Source organism: Ahaetulla prasina, chromosome 6 (genome assembly GCF_028640845.1).
Source record: "Ahaetulla prasina isolate Xishuangbanna chromosome 6, ASM2864084v1, whole genome shotgun sequence".
In the NCBI taxonomy this organism is placed as follows: domain Eukaryota; kingdom Metazoa; phylum Chordata; class Lepidosauria; order Squamata; family Colubridae; genus Ahaetulla; species Ahaetulla prasina.
Genome location: NC_080544.1, coordinates 12,868,403 through 12,886,696, shown reverse-complemented (window position 1 = coordinate 12,886,696; position 18,294 = coordinate 12,868,403). Strand labels below are relative to the sequence as shown.

Sequence of the window (18,294 nt, the reverse complement as noted above, 5' to 3'; positions counted from 1 at the left end):
AGAAACGTCTACAAGGAAACAACCAACTAAGGACTCCACAGTTCAACCCTGAGCTACATACTGTATATCAGTGATGGCTAACCCCTTTTGCCATCGCGTGCCAAAAGCAGGGGGAGCATGGGCGGGGGGGGCGTGCTTGCACATGCCCATACCCATTATTCAATGTTCTCCGCCCCCCCCCAATGTATGTACGCACGATCTCCCCTCCCCCCCGCTCCTCTCACTTTTGGCACATGATGGCACAATGGGTCTGGTAGGCCCATTTTTCGCTCTCGTCAGGCTCCAGAGACTTTCTAGGAGCATGGGGAGGGCAAAAACAGCCTTCCCATCCCCCCCAGAGGCCCTCTGGAGGCCGGAAACAGCCTGTTTGGGCCCAGAAGGCCCGAAAATCCGCTGGCCGGTGTGTGCAGGCACACTGCAGCTATGGTAGGGCAACATTCGCATACCTACCAATATGGCTCCGTGTGCCGTAGGTTCACCATCACGGCTGTACATTCTCTTCGGTTGGAGCTGTGACAACGTGACCTTTTATTCAATTTTATGTGGCACTTTCCTTATAGCAAGCTAGAATAATTACAACCACTGCTTCCAGTTAACAACTGTTATACTAGTTTTTAAAAAAATCATTTTGATCTCTCTTATTTAATTTCACGTTAGCAGACCTTTAACTTGGAAATGCAAAGTGATCCCTGTTATGTTCTCATAAATATCTGCCAGTTATTAACATCAGCCCCCATTTACATAGCAGACGCAAATTGTAAAACTCAACATTTACAGCACCGGATCCCACTTTGCGCTAATTTGTGAGTGCTCCCACTGCAATTATTCAGCTGGCTGAGCTGCGATCTTTCACTTTTATCGTACAGACACATTCTCACCTCTTGGATTAAACAAAATAATAATAATCAGAAGGGGAATGCCACTTCTGCATCGCCACACTTATTATTGGATGCAGTGTGTTGAAGAGAAGCTTGCAAAATGAGGGGGGGGGGAAAGGAAAAAAAACTATATTTATTTTGGAAAGGAGGAGTTCAAAGCACTTACCTTTGATTAGAAGTTGACTGGTTTTGTCCGCAATACAGTCTTTATTTATACCGATGGAAGAATTGTACTCTAATGGCCATTGCATTGCACGCTACTATGTTTCTCTAAAAATAAGACCCTGTCTTATATATTTTTTTTGAACCCTGAAATAAGCACTTGGCCTTATTTTCGGGGAGGTCTTATTATTTCGGGGCACATGGAGCAAGACGGGGCTGCTCTTGCCATCTTACCTGATTTCCAGCTGTCACCCTAACCCTAACCAGAGGAAATGGGCTGCATAAACAGTGGGATAGAATCAAGATCACGTGAAGTGTTAATACCACTTTATAATGCCTTGGTAAGGCCATACTTGGAATATTGCATTCAGTTTTGGTCACCACAATGTAAAAAGGATGTTGAGACTCTAGAAAGAGTGCAGAGAAGAGCAACGAAGATGATTAGGGGACTGGAGGCTAAAACATATGAAGAACGGTTGCAGGAACTGGGTATGCCTAGTTAATGAAAAGAAGGACTAGGGGAGACATGATAGCAGTGTTCCAATATCTCAGGGGTTGCCACAGAGCACCTGAGGGTAGAACAAGAAGCAATGGGTGGAAACTAATCAAGGAGAGAAGCAACCTAGAACTAAGGAGAAATTTCCTGACAGTTAGAACAATTAATCAGTGGAACAACTTGCCTGCAGAAGTTGCAAATGCTCCAACACTGGAAATTTTTAAGAAAATGTTGGATAGCCATTTGACTCAAATGGTGTAGGGTTTCCTGCCTGGGCAGGGGGTTGGACTAGAAGACCTCCAAGGTCCCTTCCAATTCTGATATTATTATTATTATTAAATAGCGGGAACCAGCTGTGCATGCAGTTAAATACTTTCGGGGAGGGCTTATTTTCGGGGAGGGGGGGCTTATTTTAGCACATGCACTCAAAAGTCCGATTGGGCTTATTATGCATTCAGATGATAAACAAAAGATTTTAGGGGTAGTCCTTGACTTGCAACAGTTCGTTTAATGACCATTTGAAGTTACAACAGCGCTGAAAATGATTTATATCCATTTTTTACACTTATGGCCAGACTTTGTCAACCAAGATGATCAAGGGACTGGAGGCTAAAACACATGAAGAATGGTTGCAGGAACCGGGTAGGTCTAGTTTAATGAAAAGACGGACTAGGGGAGACATGATAGCAGTGTTCCAATATCTCAGGGGTTGCCGCAAAGAAGAGGGAGTCAAACTATTCTCCAAAGCACCCGAAGGCAGGACAAGAAGCAATGGGTGGAAACTAATCAAGGAGAGAGAAGCAACTTAGAACTAAGGAGAAACTTCCTGACAGTTAGAACAACTAATAAGTGGAACGACTTGCCTGCTCCAACACTTGAAATGTGAATGCTCCAACACTGGAAATTTTTAAGAAAATGTTGGATAACCATCTGTCTGAGATGATGTAGATTGTCCTGCCTGGGCAAGGGGTTGGACTAGAAGACCTCCAAGGTCCCTTCCAACTCTGTTATTATGTTATGTTATGTTAAGAAGTGCCCCACTGCTTCAAGGAAACTCCATGAGTTTGTCCATGAAGTTACCAGGAACTAAATGCAACCTCATTTTATTTCACTGGAAAAATCACACATTTCTATCTTAAGAAAAAAAGCCTAGGTATTAAGAATCAATCGAGGATTATTTGATCCTGGATGGACCAGCAAGACAACCATTGTGGTAACCTCAGGGGCCTCTGGTGGCTCAGCAGACTAATGCAGTCTGTTATTAACAGCAGCTGCTTGCAATTACTGCAGGTTCAAGTCCCACCAGGCCCAAGGTTGACTCAGCCTTCCATCCTTTATAAGGTAGGTAAAATGAGGACCCAGATTGTTGGGGGCAATAAGTTGACTTTGTCAACTTATAATATACAAATGGATGAAGACTATTGCTTGACATAGTGTAAGCCGCCCTGAGTCTTCGGAGAAGGGCGGGATATAAATGCAAATAAAAAATTAAAAAAATTAAAAAAAAAACCTATGGTAGATCAGAAGCCGTGGTGGACTTCCTGAGAGTGAAATACAATAAATAGATCGATAACAGAGGGTTTGGAAGCTTAATTGAGCTGTTGGTTTTACGGGTTAAGTATGTTTTCATATACAGGTAGTGGTATATGAAACTTACAACAGTTTTATTATTATTTATTATTTACATTTATATCCCGCCCTTCTCCGAAAACTCAGGGCGGCTTACATTGTGTTAAGCAATAGTCTCATCCATTTGTATATTATATACAAAGTCAACTTATTGCCCCCAACAATCTGGGTCCTCATTTTACCTCCCTTATAAAGGATGGAAGGCTGAGTCAACCTTGGGCCTGGTGGGACTTGAACCTGCAATAATTGCAGGCTGCTGCTGTTAATAACAGACTGCATTAGCAGCCTGAGCCACAGAGGCCCAACAGTTCATTTAGTGTCCGCTTGAAGTTATAACGCCAATGAAAAAAGTGACATTATGACCATTTTTGCACTTACAATCGTTGAAGCATCCTCATGGACAGATGATCAAAATTCAGATGCTTGGCAACCGGTTCATATTTATGACGGATGCAGTGTCCTTTTGGGACCTTCTGACAAAGTCAATGGGGAAGCCAGATTCACTTAACAACCATGACGGCTAACTTAAAAGTCTGCAGTGATTGACTTAACAACGGCGGCAAGAAAGGTCGTAACACGGGACAAAACTCAAGTTAACAACTGTTCTTGCTTAGCTTAGCAACATAAATTTCGGGCTCAACTGTGGTCATAAATCGGGTGCTACCTGGGCACATCCAAGTGTCGGAGTGAATCAGTGTACAGTAGTCACCAAAATTGGGAAAATACACTTCTGGGAAAAGTGTCTTTTCCACAACTAGCTAATAACACCACTTTTCTTTTTTTTTGGGAATAGTACCATAAAATTATATATCAATGGAAAGATAATTGAATCAAGAATGTAATGCAATAACTTTTAGGAAGGATTTGCTATTAGAAGAGCAGTTACAGTATAAAGAAGAAAAGTGAAACACGTAGAAAAAACGAGATATACAACAATTGTCACCATGTCAGTTACTACTTAGTTTATTTATTTATTTATTATTTAGATTTTTATACCGCCCTTCTCCCGAAGGACTCAGGGCGGTGTACAGCCAGATTAAAACAGTGCAATATACAAATTAAGACAACAGTTAAAATAACATATTATATAATTGGCCGAAAATTAAAACCGTCAAATTTGACCCCAAAAATAAAATACCCCAGTTAAAATTATTAAAATTCAAAAAAGTTAAAAAGTTAAAAAGTTAAGCCAGTCCCGCTTGAATAAACAAGTACGTTTTCAATTCACGGCGAAAGGTCCGAAGGTCAGGCAATTGACGCAAACCAGGGGGAAGTTCATTCCAGAGGGTAGGTGCTCCTACAGAGAAGGCCCTTCCCCTGGGGGCCGCCAGCCGACATTGCTTGGCGGACGGCACCCTGAGAAGACCCTCTCTGTGTGAGCGTACGGGTCGGTGGGAGGCATAAGGTAACAGCAGGCAGTCCCGTAAGTACCCGGGCCCTAAGCCATGGAGCACTTTAAAGGTGGTAACCAATACCTTGAAGCGCAACCGAAAGACCACAGGTAGCCAGTGCAGACTGCGCAGGAACAGTGCTACCCGGGAGCAACGTGTGGCTCCCTCAATCACCCGCGCAGCTGCATTCTGGACTAACTGAAGCCTCTGAGTGCACTTCAGGGGTAGCTCCATGTAGAGAGCATTGCAATAATCCAGACGAGAACCTTTTGTTGGGTAATCTTTAGCATGAATGACAGTCTTACAACGTCTTACCATGGAGTGAACCAAGTCTTTTAATTCTGCAGCTGTTATAATGTTATAACCAAGACTGAATGATGGCTTCTATGAACTGGGTTTTATTGCTGGGTCGCTTCTGACTAACAAGTTTCTTTTGTCAGCTCCGTAGATTTTCAATTGGTCTGGGCTATTCCTAGGCCATTCCAGCAGGGAAATATAATTATCTTGAAACTCACCCCCCACCCCAAAAAAAGTGGTGTTATTAGCCATCAAACCTCAAAAATACACTTTTCCCAAAAGGTTTCCACAACTTTGGCCGCTACTGTATGTTAAAAGACCTTTGAATAGGGCTACAATTTTCACACCGCAGCTATGATTCCAACACATTAATTTGCTGAATTTGCTAAAATTCCCTTACTTCTTGCTTGCTTGCCCCAGATCAGCAAGGACAGGATATAAGTTTGGAATGAGATATTTCTAGAGTACAAGCATCCAAAGAACCTCCAAAATTCAAAGATACACATGCGCAAAGATGATGTTTGAACATCTGGAGCATACTGCAATCCCTCCATGGACAGTTAGCTCCTTTAATCAATATGTTTTCTACCCAATGAGGTTTCCCCCTCCCCTTTATCTTTTTCCCTCTGTGATCATTAAAGTTCCTTTTTCGGGAGAAGGACACAGGCCCAATCCTTGGAGGATTCAAATCATGTGGGGTATGTATAATCCTCTGGGATATGTTTGAAGTCTATTGTACGGGCTACAAATATTAAAGGTGGATTTCATGCATTCATCCAGGGTTTTGAAGTACATGTGGGATGTATACCAGCACCGGTGAAGCAGAAGAAGTTGGTTTTGAGCTCTTAGAAACAAAACTGATGTTGCTAGACAAGGGATTGTAAGTGAAGAGCTTATGTTCTATGTTCGGACCTTGGTAACAAAGCAACAAAGATGATTAGAGGACTGGAGGCTAAAACATATGAAGAACAGTTGCAGGAACTGGGTATGTCTAATCTAATAAAAAGGAGGACTAGGGGTGACCTGATGGCAGTTTTCCAGTATTTGAGGGGCTGCCACAAAGAAGATTGGGTCAACCTATTCTCCAAAGCACATGAAGGCGGGACAAGGAGGATGGATGGAAACTAATCAAGGGGAGAAACAACCTAGAAATTAGGAGGAATTTCCTGACAGCGAGAACTATTAAGCAGTGGAACAGCTTGCCTTCAGAAGTTGTGGGCTATATCACTGGAGGATTTTACGAAGAGACTGGACAACCATTTGTCTGAAATAGTATAGGGTTTCCTGCTTTAGCAAGAGGTTGGACTAGAAGATCTTCCAAGGTCCCTTCCAACTGTTATTCATGTCAAGTGCAGGAAATCAGCAGTCCAGGAAGTTCAGATATAGATAGATAGATAGATAGATAGATAGATAGATAGATAGATAGATAGATAGATAGATAGATAGATAGATAGATAGACAGACAGACAGACAGACAGACAGACAGACAGACAGACAGACAGACAGACAGAGATAGATACACAGATACAGATAGATAGATAGATAGATTTATTGTACGCTAAAGCTCTCTACAAGAATCTGAACTACTAAAGGTCAAAGCGAGTTGACAGAGGATAAGAATCAATGGAATTCAAGGATGGTTGGACTTAGATCTCTTGTGTGCACGAAGGGAGTCGAGACTGATGACACATTTGATCCCTCCCTCAGGTTCAGCATGGTTATTATTATTATTATTATTATTATTATTATTATTATTATTATTATTATTATTATTATTATTATTTATTGGATTTTTATACCGCCCTTCTCCCGAAGGACTCAGGGCGGTTCACAGCCAAGATAAAACAGCAATAATATACAATTAAAACAATAGTTAAAAAACTTATTAGATATAAGGCCAGATTAAAACATTTAAAACCGTAAAAAAAAAACATAAAATTTATATCAAATATTAAAAGCTATTTAAAATTCCTATGCCAGTCCTGCGCGAATAAACAGATAAGTCTTCAGCTCGTGGCGGAAGGTCCGAAGGTCAGGCAGTTGATGAAGTCCAGGGGGAAGTTCATTTCAGAGGGTGGGAGCCCCCACAGAGAAGGCCCTTCCCCTGGGGGCCACCAGCCGACATTGCTTGGCGGACGGCACCCTGAGAAGTCCCTCTCTGTGCGAGCGCACGGGTCATCTCCTACAATTCTTTTCTGTTATCCATAACTTTCTCTGAAAGGGTGGATGCCATTTCAAAATATGAAAAGCAAGGAGTGGGAAGGCATGGTTGGCGAAAGATTTCAAATTAAGCATGAGAAAGTAGGTACTTTATCAGTCAGAATGGGCCAAAGGATAGGTTGTAATTGAACCCATATGGAAACAGGCTGTTGAAACTTAATACTGAAAAGGAGGTATTTTTCAACTGAACTTTGGAGGGAATGCCAAAAGGAGTATCTTGTTCAGGAATAATTGTCCATTTAAGGTAGGGAGTGTTTTAAATGTTAAAATGGGAATAGCATATTCAAACTGAACAGCCGCCCAGAAAATGTCTAAAGGTTCACAGTGAATAAGTTCAACTGATTTATGTCCTAAGAGTTTAATTACACAGACAATTTCTTCATTATTTCAGGCTGGATGATGAGAAAAACAATGGGAATGGAGTACCTCCATTATGATTTTTTTTTTTAAAAAAAATGTGGCCTACCATACATAGATTATTCCCGCCCCCCCTTAAAGTCAAGAAATATCCAGGCCCGAGCTGTCTTTTACAGATCAGGCAATGCTTTCCATTCAAACCATGGCTGCTATTGTTATTTGATTTAGCACTAACAGCATATGCGGCATTGAGGGATCAGATTAAATCTGATTAGGGATTTCTGCTTTCTGGAAAAAAAAAATTAACTAATGAATCACGCTGCTCTCAGCTCCAATTAATATTAAAGGCTATTAGACTGTTTTGAAGATGTTACAAAAGAGAGCATCTCGCTAGAAGGAAATCTTAGGGACAAAGAACATTGGGATGAAATTTATTTATAGTCTTTTTCTGACCTGGGGTCCCACTTCCTTCTGCTCTCCAAATGTGGTTTGGATTATAATTTCCAGCAAAGGGAGACTACCTCTCCATCATCCCAAATCAATAGTATTGTAACCAGGGGTGAAATCCAGCAGGTTCTGACAGGTTCTGGAGAATCGATAGTGGAAATTTTGAGTAGTTCCGAGAACCGGCAAATACCACCTCTGGCTAGCCCCAGAGTGGGGTGGGAATGGAGATTTTGCAATATCCTCCCCCTGGAGTGCGGTAGGAATGGAGATTTTGCAGTATCCTTCCCCTGGAGTGTGGTAGGAATGGAGATTTTGCAGTATCCTTCCCCTGGAGTGGGGTTGGAATGGAGATGTTGCAGTATCTTTCCCCCAGAAGTGGGGAGGGAATGGAGATTTTGCAATATCCTTCCCCCAGAAGTGGGGAGGGAATGGAGAGCCAGCCGCGAGTGGGATTTGGGGGGGGTCTCCAAACTGCACAGAATCTTAACTAGAGATTATACCGAACCCCTGCAAACCCCCAGCAGCCCTCCCCGGGTCTAACCTAAGACATTATAAGGTAGTTTTTTTATATACATAGCATTTATATATATATATATTTATCTGGGGGAAGGAAATAAACCTTAACAATGAACCCCAGATGATTAATAATCTTTACTAGAATGCTATTCAACTTTTACTAACTTCTCAAGAAGATGGATTTTTTTTTTAAACAAGATAAATATCTGGCTTCTATACCATTACCGCAGCGATTGCTCCACTGATCTTTCCGATCAGACCAACAGAACAGACACTATCAGAAACATATGTCTTTTTCCACATGCTGCTTAACTTCTGGAACAATGGGCGAAGAGCTACAGACCAAAAGCAAGGAGCAGGGTCACATGGAAGGCCAAATCTGATTTCATTTCATTTTTAATTAAATTAACCAGCGCTGTACAATATGTTTCTAATTCAGACTGTTCCAGCGATGAACTGCCTCCGTTGAGGAGCGAGATGGTCTGTTTTGATCAGGTTGGAAAGTGTTTGAAGATCAAAAGGGACTGAATATCCCCATTTCCCACTGAAAGACCTGGTTTCCACTCAAATGCTTTGAAGTCAAAACCTGTTGCAAACCCCAATATTTGGCTGTTTCAACAGAAGAGAGAATATCTGTGGCTCGGGACAGAACTGTGGAGGTTCTTGGTCTTCTCTGGGCCTTCTTGTTGGTTTGCAGACATTTCAATACCCGAATATCTTACATCATCAGTGTGATTCACTGACGTTACCTAGTCGGGTAACCAAATGTTTGCAAACAAACCGAGTTAAACAATTCAAATCTAAACCAGTAAACAGTTTGATTTACGAGCAAGTAATTTGTTACTCGAGTGAGTGATATTTCTGAGAAAGAGTACCCCAACTATTCTGATTACATAGAAAAAGAGAAAACACATGGCAAAAAAGACATAGAACACAGAATACCATAAGAGATGGAAGGGACCTTGAAGGTCTTCTAATCCAACCCTATATAGATAATTGGCAGTCTAGTCTCTTTTTACAAGACTCCAGTGATGCAGCACCCACAACTCCTGGAAGTAAGCCATTCTGCTGGTTAATTGTTCTCACTGTTAGGAAATTTCTCTAAGTTCCAGGTTGCTTCTCTCCTTGGTTAGTTTCCATCTGTTGCTTCTTGTTTTGTTTTCTGGTGCTTTGGAAAATAAGTTGCACTTCCCTCTTATCTTTGTGGCAGCCCCTCAAATGCTGGATATTGCTATCATGTCACCCCTGATCCTTCTTTTCACTAGACTGCATTTTTAAAAAAATTAAAAAAAATTTTTTAAAGAGACTCGATGGATTGACTTGGTAGGATGGATCATGAATAGCACGTCCAGTTTTGAGTATCACCACGATATAAAAAAGATACTGAGATTCGCGTGCAGAGAAGAGCAACAAGGATGATTAGGGAGCTGGAGGATAAACCCCCAAATCCCACTCCTGGCTGGCTCCGTCTGCCCCGCCCTGCCCTTCCCAGGAGTCCCCATACAGGCTGTTTTGCATTCAGGTAAGTGCAGGACACGCGAAAAATGAGCCTACCGGAAGTTCAGGAAGTCTGGAAATGGGTCCATTTCTGGCCTCCAGAGGGCCTCCGGAGCCTGGAGTGGCCGTTTTCGCCCTCCCGGAGGCTCAAGGAAAACCTCTGGAGCCCGGGGAGAGCAAAAATGCCCCCCCTCTTTGCTGTAGTGCAGAAAGCGACTAGGCCACGCTCACCATTTCCACACCCACCCAGCAAACGGATAGAGAACCCCTTGCTAAAATTTTTGAAGCCCACCCCTGAATGACTGAAGTGCTGGAGCCCATTCTCAGGGGACTTCTCTCTCACCAGTGTTTGTGTGTGTGTGTGTGTGTGTGTGTGTTGCCGTGTTTGTTTGCTGGCTAATGGCTGCAGTAAACTGAAAAGGAATACCCCTTATATGTCCTCTCCCACCCAAGTTTCTGAATAAAAGCCATCCTCCCACACCCCGAAAACTGCCACTCAGGACAGACAAAAATAGCCCTCTACCAAACAGCTAAATGCATTTTGTGACACGTGCAGTGCAGCTCTCTAAATAGCATCGTCCTTGGTATCCATTACATTCCTTAAGCTCAGCATGTGTTCCTCTTATTTATTTATTTATTTTTAAATCCACCTCATCCATAAATGTCAACCAGTTGCCATTCGGGTGCAACATCCAAGGGAGCAGCAGAGCCACATCCTCTTCATATACTTGGGAACTTCTTGTCTTCTGTTTGAGCGACCATCCCCAACTTGAAAAAGGCTAAGTTGTCAGAAAAGAAGCCGAGTAGAAACATGTCTATTATCCCCCCACCACCACAAAATTATAAATAAATAAATGAATAAATGAAAGCAAACAATAAAAAAATAAACAATTAATAGTTGGAAGATAATAAATAAATAAATTGGGGAAGAAACAAAAAGAAGCAAAAAAATAAAAACAACTCAAAAAGCAGACTTGATGGACCATTAGCTCTTTTTCGGCCATTAAGTTTTCTATGTTTCCTTGTTGTTGTTAGTTGTGAAGTCGTGTCCGACCCATTGCAACCCCATGGACAACGTTCCTCCGGGCTTCCTATCTTCTACCATCCTCGGGAGTCCATTTAAGGTCACACCGACTGCTTCAGTGACTCCATCCAGCCACCTCATTCTTCGCTGTCCCCTTCTTCTTTTGCCCTCAATCATTCCCAGCATTAGGCTCTTCTCCAGTGAGTCCTTCCTTCTCATTAGGTGGCCAAAGTATTTCAGTTTCATCTTCAGGATCTGGCCTTCTAAAAAGCAGTCAGGGTTGATCCTCTAGGACTGGCCGGTTTGATTGCCTTGCAGTCCAAGGGACTCGCAGGAGTCTTCTCCAGCACCAGAGTTCAAAGGCCTCAATTCTTTGGCGCTCAGCCTTTCTTATGGTCCAACCTTCACAGCCATACATTGCAACTGGGAAAACCATAGCTTTGACTATACGCACTTTTGTTGGCAGGGTGATATCTCTGCTTTTTAGTACGCTGTCTAGATTTGCCATAGCTATGTTTCCTAGGATTGAGCAAAGTTTTATTCTCGTGAATGAAGGTGAATTTACATGCCCCAGAATAATATTGCAGGATCCAATGTGGGCCAGTTACCAGGACCAATTTCCAGTAAATTATCATCATCTTCTAGGACTTTACCTGAATTTGAGGCATTCCTGATTCAATTTTCAACTGGTTGCAGGGAAGCCTACTAGGGCCAAAATGGAGCACCGGGGGTGGGGGGGCAGTGTGCCCCGCCCCGTGGCCCATTTTCGTTCCCAAGAGGCTGCAGAAAGACCTTCTAGGCCCAAAATGGGTAACGGGGGGGGGGGGGGAATGCATCCTCCCCACGAGTCCATTTTTGCTCCCAGGGGGGTGCAGGAGGCTGAGTGGCCCTGGCCACGCCCACCATGACCACACCCACCCAGCCAGTCATTAAGGCAGAGAACCGGCTGTTAAATTATTTGAATCCCACCACTGGTCTCTGCAAGGAAGTATCATTTACATGTATCCCAGTGGTGGGTTTCAAATTTTTTTACTACCGGTTCTGTGGGTGTGGCTTGGTGGGTGTGCCTTGGTGGGTGTGGCAGCGGAAGGATAGTGTAAAATCTCCATTCCCACTCTACTCTGGGGGACGGATACTGCAAAATCCCCATTTCCTCTCAATCAGCTGGGACTTGGGAGGCAGAGAATAGATGGGGGTGAGGCCAGTCAGAATTTTTACTACCGGTTCTCCGAACTACTCAAAATTTCCACTACCGGTTTTTCAGAACTGGTCAGAGCCGGCTGAAACCCAGATTAAGGAGACTTAATCATAACCGAGGGGAGATTTAGATATCACTTTTTTGGCCTGGTTTTGGTTAAGGCCACCAAGTAGCCCACAGTTCCTTCATGAAGCAGTTAGAATAACTTTTGGTAAAACGTTGCAGATTTATTTGCATGGCAGCTGAAGCTTTACTTAAAAGTTCCACAGGAGAAATGTTTCAATATTTGCCTGATAATAAATGCAGGAGCCTGGCCTCTTTTTCAGAACTTTCACCTTTCTTGCTGATTTTGCAAAAGTGGTTTTGGGGTCTGAGAATTGTAAATAATTGTTCCTCTCCATCTTTACTTTAATAGGTAATTACTTTTGCCTCCCAGGGATGGTACCTTCTTGTTAAGAATGTCAGCTATACTGACAGCTAATGGTAAGGCTGGCACAAATGCTACCTTCTAGTTAGGATTAATGAATGCCGGTTAATGCTAAATATTTCAAACCATCTTTAAAATACAAGTGAAATTGAAACTTGATGTGACTATCTCCAATGCTTTGTTGGAAGGAGCAGGTTTCTTCCTTTAGCCTCTCCAGCTAAATCTGTAAATTAAACTAAATTTAGTCTGTAAGGATCTTGACTTCAATATATACCAGAAATGGTAATACTGGCAACATTTACACATAAGGTGCCTTAAGGGTTTGTGTGAACCCAGCAAACAGCCTGGTTAAATAAACTGTGACTCAGTACAATGTATGGATTTAATCTGTAGAAGGGGTCAAACGTAGGAGGACATCAGTCTCAAGTCCCTCCGTACCCACAAGAGATCCAAGTCCATCCTGTCTTGAGTTCCATTGACTCTTATATACTATTTGCTTCCACTGTTAGTAATTCAGATTCTTGCAGAGCGTTTTAACCAGTGGTGAAATGTGAAATTTGTTACTACCGGTTCTGTGGGTGTGTCTTGGTGGTGGTGGTGGGGTTAATGTAACTGAGTGGGCATGGCCAACTTTTTTTTTTTACTTTTAAAAGCATTTTTTCTACAACCTCTTCGGCGGAAGAGGTTGTAAAAAAATGCTTTCAAAAGCCTCTGACGATCAGGCAACTCAGCTGGGATCGCCAGAGGAGCATTTTAAAAGCATTTTTTCTCCAACCTCTTTGGCCGAAGAGTTTGTAGAAAAAATGCTTTTAAAAGGCTCTGACGATCCCAGCTGAGCCGCGCAATCATCAGAGGTTTTTTTTTTTTACTTTAAAAAGCATTTTTTCGGCCGAAGAAAAAATGCTTTTAAAAGTAAAAAAAAAAAAACCTTTGATGGTTGCATGGCTCAGCTGGGCATGGGGTTGGGGGGGGAAGGATTTTTGCTATCAGTTCTCCGAACCACCTGCCGCCATCGCTACTGGATCAGGCGATCCGGTCCGAACCGGAGCATTTTACCCCTGGTTTTAACATGCAATAAACCCGTGTTCATTTGAACCGCCTTGACTCCCAATTTCCTGTGCTTGACACTGTCTCTAGTTACAGAGGCATTTATTTATGGCTTTATTCATCAAAGCAATGTCATATATAGTATACAAAGCAGAAAAAGACCAATCTACATCTACCTTAAACTATCCGTGGTGCTACATCTACCTTAAACTGACTTCAAAGTCCAGGATTTCTAAAGCTGAGCATCCCTTGGACCACAATCTGGATGGCTAAAGATATCAACAGTTGGATTTTTTACTCCCCAATAGATTAGCCAAAGGGAAAATCCATACCACAAGACCCAACAATTCAAGTTGCACAGCATTTATTTAACGCTGTGCGAGAAAGATCCTCCTTTTTAAGACCAAGTTGGATTCGTTTTAGTTTACGGAGAAACCCACTTAATCCCAGTTACGGATCAAAAAAAAAATGATAGAAAGAATTATTCTTCAGATATTTAATATGTGGTTTTTTTTAAGCAATTGGCGATATAATATCAGCTGCACAATGTAATTACAGGTTTGGTCAACACGTTTGGTCTGATTATGATTAAGTCAGCTAATGGCTAGCATGTATTAACCAACTTTATCAAACGTTAGTCTAAGGACTGCTATTCTTTCTATTGACAAGGAACAAGAGGCATGATCCAATACGTGCCATGAAGTCCACACATCAATTGCACATAAAACATACCCTGTTGTTTGCATCATGATGTAATTGGTATGAGATACTGTATGTACATTTCTGTCTTTTCCATTTGAAAGCAGTGGTGGGATTCAAATAATTTAACAACCAGTTCTCTGCCCTAATGACCAGCTGGCTCAGTGGTCATGTGACTGTGTGGGCGTGGCCAACTCAACATCACTCACGTCGATGGGCGCTTCACCTTAGCTGCTACAGTATAATAAAGGTTAACCAGAGAGGCAGGTTCTGTAAGCAGGGCAATAAAGATTAGACTAGAAACACCACCAGAATGTTTCCTTCCTGCCTTCCTTACAGGATTAGCCCTGTAAAGTGGGAAAAAAAGAAAATAAGATTTCTTCCAACAACCGGTTCTCCAAACTGTTTAGAAAATTAACAACCGGTTCTCCCGAATATGTGCGAATTGGCTGAATCCCACCACTGTTTGCAAGTTGCACAACATAGGCTCTCTCACACACACATACAAACCAGGGGTGGTGTTCACTTGTCTTCGCTACCGGTTCGCAAATGGGTGTGCATGCGCCACCTCCATCCATGCGCAGGACCTTCTGCGCATGTGCAGAGCGTCAGAAACAGGATGTGATGATGTTTGGGCAGGTGGGCAGAGCCTCCCACAGCCGCCGCTACTGGTTCGCCCGAACCGTACAGAACCAGTTCAATACCACCACTGATACAAACACCTAGATATTACAACCATTCATTTAGGGACCATTCCAAGTTACAACCGCACTGAAAAAAGTGACATATGATTGGTTTTCAGATTTATGACCTTTGCAGCAACCCCATGGTCAGGCGATCAAAATTTGGGCACTTGGAAAGTGGCATGTATTTATGATGGTTGCAGTAACCTGGCGTCATGTGATCACACCATTTGTAATCACCTAGCTGGATTCTGACAATGGGGCAAGCGAGATTTGCTTAATGAACACATGATTCATTTAAGAACTGCCTTGCTTAGCAACCAAAATTTTGGGCTCAATTGTGGCCATAAGATGAGGACTATCTGTGCATACATATCCAGTGAGCTCAAAAGTAGTTCATCAACGGATAATAACATTCACATTGTTTTTGGTTTTTAGAACCCAGGAAGGGAGGAAGGAAGGAAGGAAGGAAGGGAGGGAGGGAGGGAGGGAGAGAGGGAGGAAGGAAAGAAAGAAAGAAAGAAAGAAAGAAAGAAAGAAAGAAAGAAAGAAAGAAAGAAAGAAAGAAAGAAAGAAAGAAAGAAAGAAATGGGAGGGAGGGAAGGAGGGAGGGAGAAAAAAAATGGAGGGAGAGGGAGGGAAGGAAGGAAGGAAATGGAGAAGGAGGCAGAGAAGGGAGGGAGGGAGGAAAGACAGAAAGAAAGAGGAAGGAAGGAAGGAAGGAAGGAAGGAAGGAAGGAAGGAAGGAAGAAAAAAGAAAGAGAAAGGAGGGAGGGAAGGAAGGAAGGAAGGAAATGGAGAAGGAGGCAGAGAAGGGAGGGAGGGAGGAAAAAAAGAAAGAAAGGAAGAAAGAAAGAAAGGAAGGAAGGAAGGAAGGAAGGAAGGAAGGAAGGAAGAAAGAAAGAAAGGAAGGAAGGAAAAGAAAAGAAAAGAAAAGGGGGGGAGGGAGGGAGGGAGAAAAAAAGAAATGGAGAGGGAGGGAAGGAAGGAAATGGAGAAGGAGGCAGGGAAGGAAGGAAGGAAGGAAGGAAGGAGGGAAGGAAGGAAGGAAGGAAGGAAGGAAGGAAGGAAAGAAAGAAAGAAAGAAAGAAAGAAAAAGAAAGAAAGAAAGAAAGAAAGAAGAGAAGAGAGGAGAAGAGAAGAGAAGTGAAGAGAAGAGAAGAAAAGAGGGAGGGAGGGAGGAAAAAAAATGGAGTAGGAGGAAAGGAAATGGAGAAGGAGGCAAGGAAGGAAGGAACGAAGGATCACTATCTAATCTTTATTTTCCATTATTTTTTATTCCTTGTTCACTATCATCCTAGGAATTGACAGGCTCCAAACTCCATGCAATTCATCATTATTAAAGTCATCCCAGCTTGAACAAAGATGAAATTAATACATCATCATAGGAGGACCTTCAATTTCAGATGAAGCCAATCAGATGAGGGGAAAAAAATCATCCGGCAAATCTTTAAACACATAACAAGAGGTGACAAATCAAATGGGAATTAATGTGAAGAAAACATACAAAAAAAATGCTTGATTGGATTTAAGCAGAATTGACATTACTAGGCAAATTAACTTGGTCCTTTGTTTTTTAACCTGTGGGGGAAAAGCATTCGCTAAAAGAGCTATAAAAAGGCACTTTTATTTATAATCTAGTATCAACTTCCAATTTAAGCATATTTTTAGTTGAACAGTTGATCAGAAGGTGGGTCTATCTTTGCCAGGAACCAACGTTCTACTGCCCATTAAATATCTCACCACCTTGGAACAGCATAACTACACCAAGGCACTTCTAGAGTTCAGAGTTGTTTGTTTGTTTGTTTGTTTGTTTGTTTGTTTGTTTGGCTGCCCGTCTCACAAACATGGTGATTCATGAGGGTGGAGCTTATTAAGATTCCATATATATAGAAGAGGAGGAAGATCCTGGGGGAAGAGTCAAGAGTGGAGTCAACTTAAGAGTCCTTATGTTGCCACAAGGGATCCAAATCAAATCCCCTTTAAATTCTGTTAACACTTATACCACCCTATAATGCCTTGGTAAGACTACTGCATCCAGTTTTGGTCGCCACAGTATAAAATGCATGAATGCATTAATTGCCTAAGCACAGCAATCACACTTAAGACTTATATTGGCCCGGGTACTTACGGGACCGCCTGCTGTTACCGACCCGTACGCTCACACAGAGAAGGTCTTCTTAAGGTGCCGTCCACCAAGCAATGTCGGCTGGCGGCCCCCAGGGGAAGGGCCTTCTCTGTTGGAGCACCTACCCTCTGGAACGAACTTCCCCCTGGTTTGCGTCAATTACCTGACCTTCGGGCCTTTCGCCGTGAATTGAAAACGTACCTGTTTATCCAAGCGGGACTGGCTTAATTTTTTTAATTTTTTTAATTTTTTAAATTTTTTGAATTTTAATAATTTTAACTGGGGTATTTTATTTATGGGTCAGATTTGACGGTTTTAATTTTCGGTCATTTATAGAATAAGTTTTTTAACTGTGGTTTTAATTTGTATATTGTACTGTTTTAATCTGGCTGTACACCGCCCTGAGTCCTTTGGGAGAAGGGCGGTATAAAAATCTAAATAATAAATAAATAAAATAAATAAATATATCACTTCACAATGCTTTTACAGCCCTCTCTAAGCAGTTTACAGAATCAGCCTCTTGCCCCCAACAATCTGGGTCCTCATTTTACCCACCTCGGAAGGATGAAAGGCTGAGTCAACCTTGAGCCGGTCAGGATTGAATTCCAGGCTGTGGGCAGAGTCAGCTTGCAATACTGCATTCTAACCACTGCACCATCATGGCAGAGATAGCAATAGCACTTAGATTTATATACTGCTTCACTGTGCTTTAAGGCCCTCTCTAAACAGTTTACAGAGTCAACAATCTGGGTCCTCATTTTACCATCCACTTGGACAACCAGACAACCACTTGTCTGGAATGATATAGGTTCTCCTGCTTGAGCAGGGGGTTGGACTAGAAGGCCTCCAAGGCCCCTTCTAGCTCTATTCTGATTGATTGATGTCTCTCCTCTCTTAGCTTCTGAAATTTGCTCCAGGACAGGATTATCCAAGAAATCTGGCTTGTCAGCCCATTAGCACATGCTCCACAATAATGTCTTTGTTGTTGTTTCCACTCCCTTATGTTCAATGGTGAAATCTGAACTGGTTTACTACTGGTTCTCTGGCTGTGCAAGCCTGCTGTGCGTGCACATGTGCAGTGCACACCACGCACCAAATACGAGGTCCATGCGCGTATGCGCACTGCACGCCAAAAGGAGGCATGGGGTAAGTAAAACAGCGCCGGGGGGGTTGTTCAGCTGTGGTGCGCGATCTTTTT

General features: G+C 42.4%; 1 protein-coding gene and 1 long non-coding RNA gene across 9 annotated transcripts in view; one reads left to right on the top strand and one right to left on the bottom strand.

The window, feature by feature from the left end:
- ZMIZ1 (zinc finger MIZ-type containing 1) overlaps positions 1 to 18,294 on the bottom strand; it is a 558,395-nt gene that overhangs the window by 331,680 nt on the left and 208,421 nt on the right. The window lies entirely within an intron of this gene.
- Positions 1,030 to 16,797, top strand: LOC131200939 (uncharacterized). 2 transcript variants are annotated; one of them, XR_009155741.1, is made up of 4 exons: positions 1,030 to 2,178; positions 5,495 to 5,551; positions 12,528 to 12,595; positions 16,270 to 16,797. It is a non-coding gene; the product is annotated as an uncharacterized LOC131200939 (long non-coding RNA). The 2 variants fall into 2 exon arrangements; XR_009155740.1 differs by lacking the exon at positions 1,030 to 2,178 and having other exon boundaries at positions 4,579 to 5,551.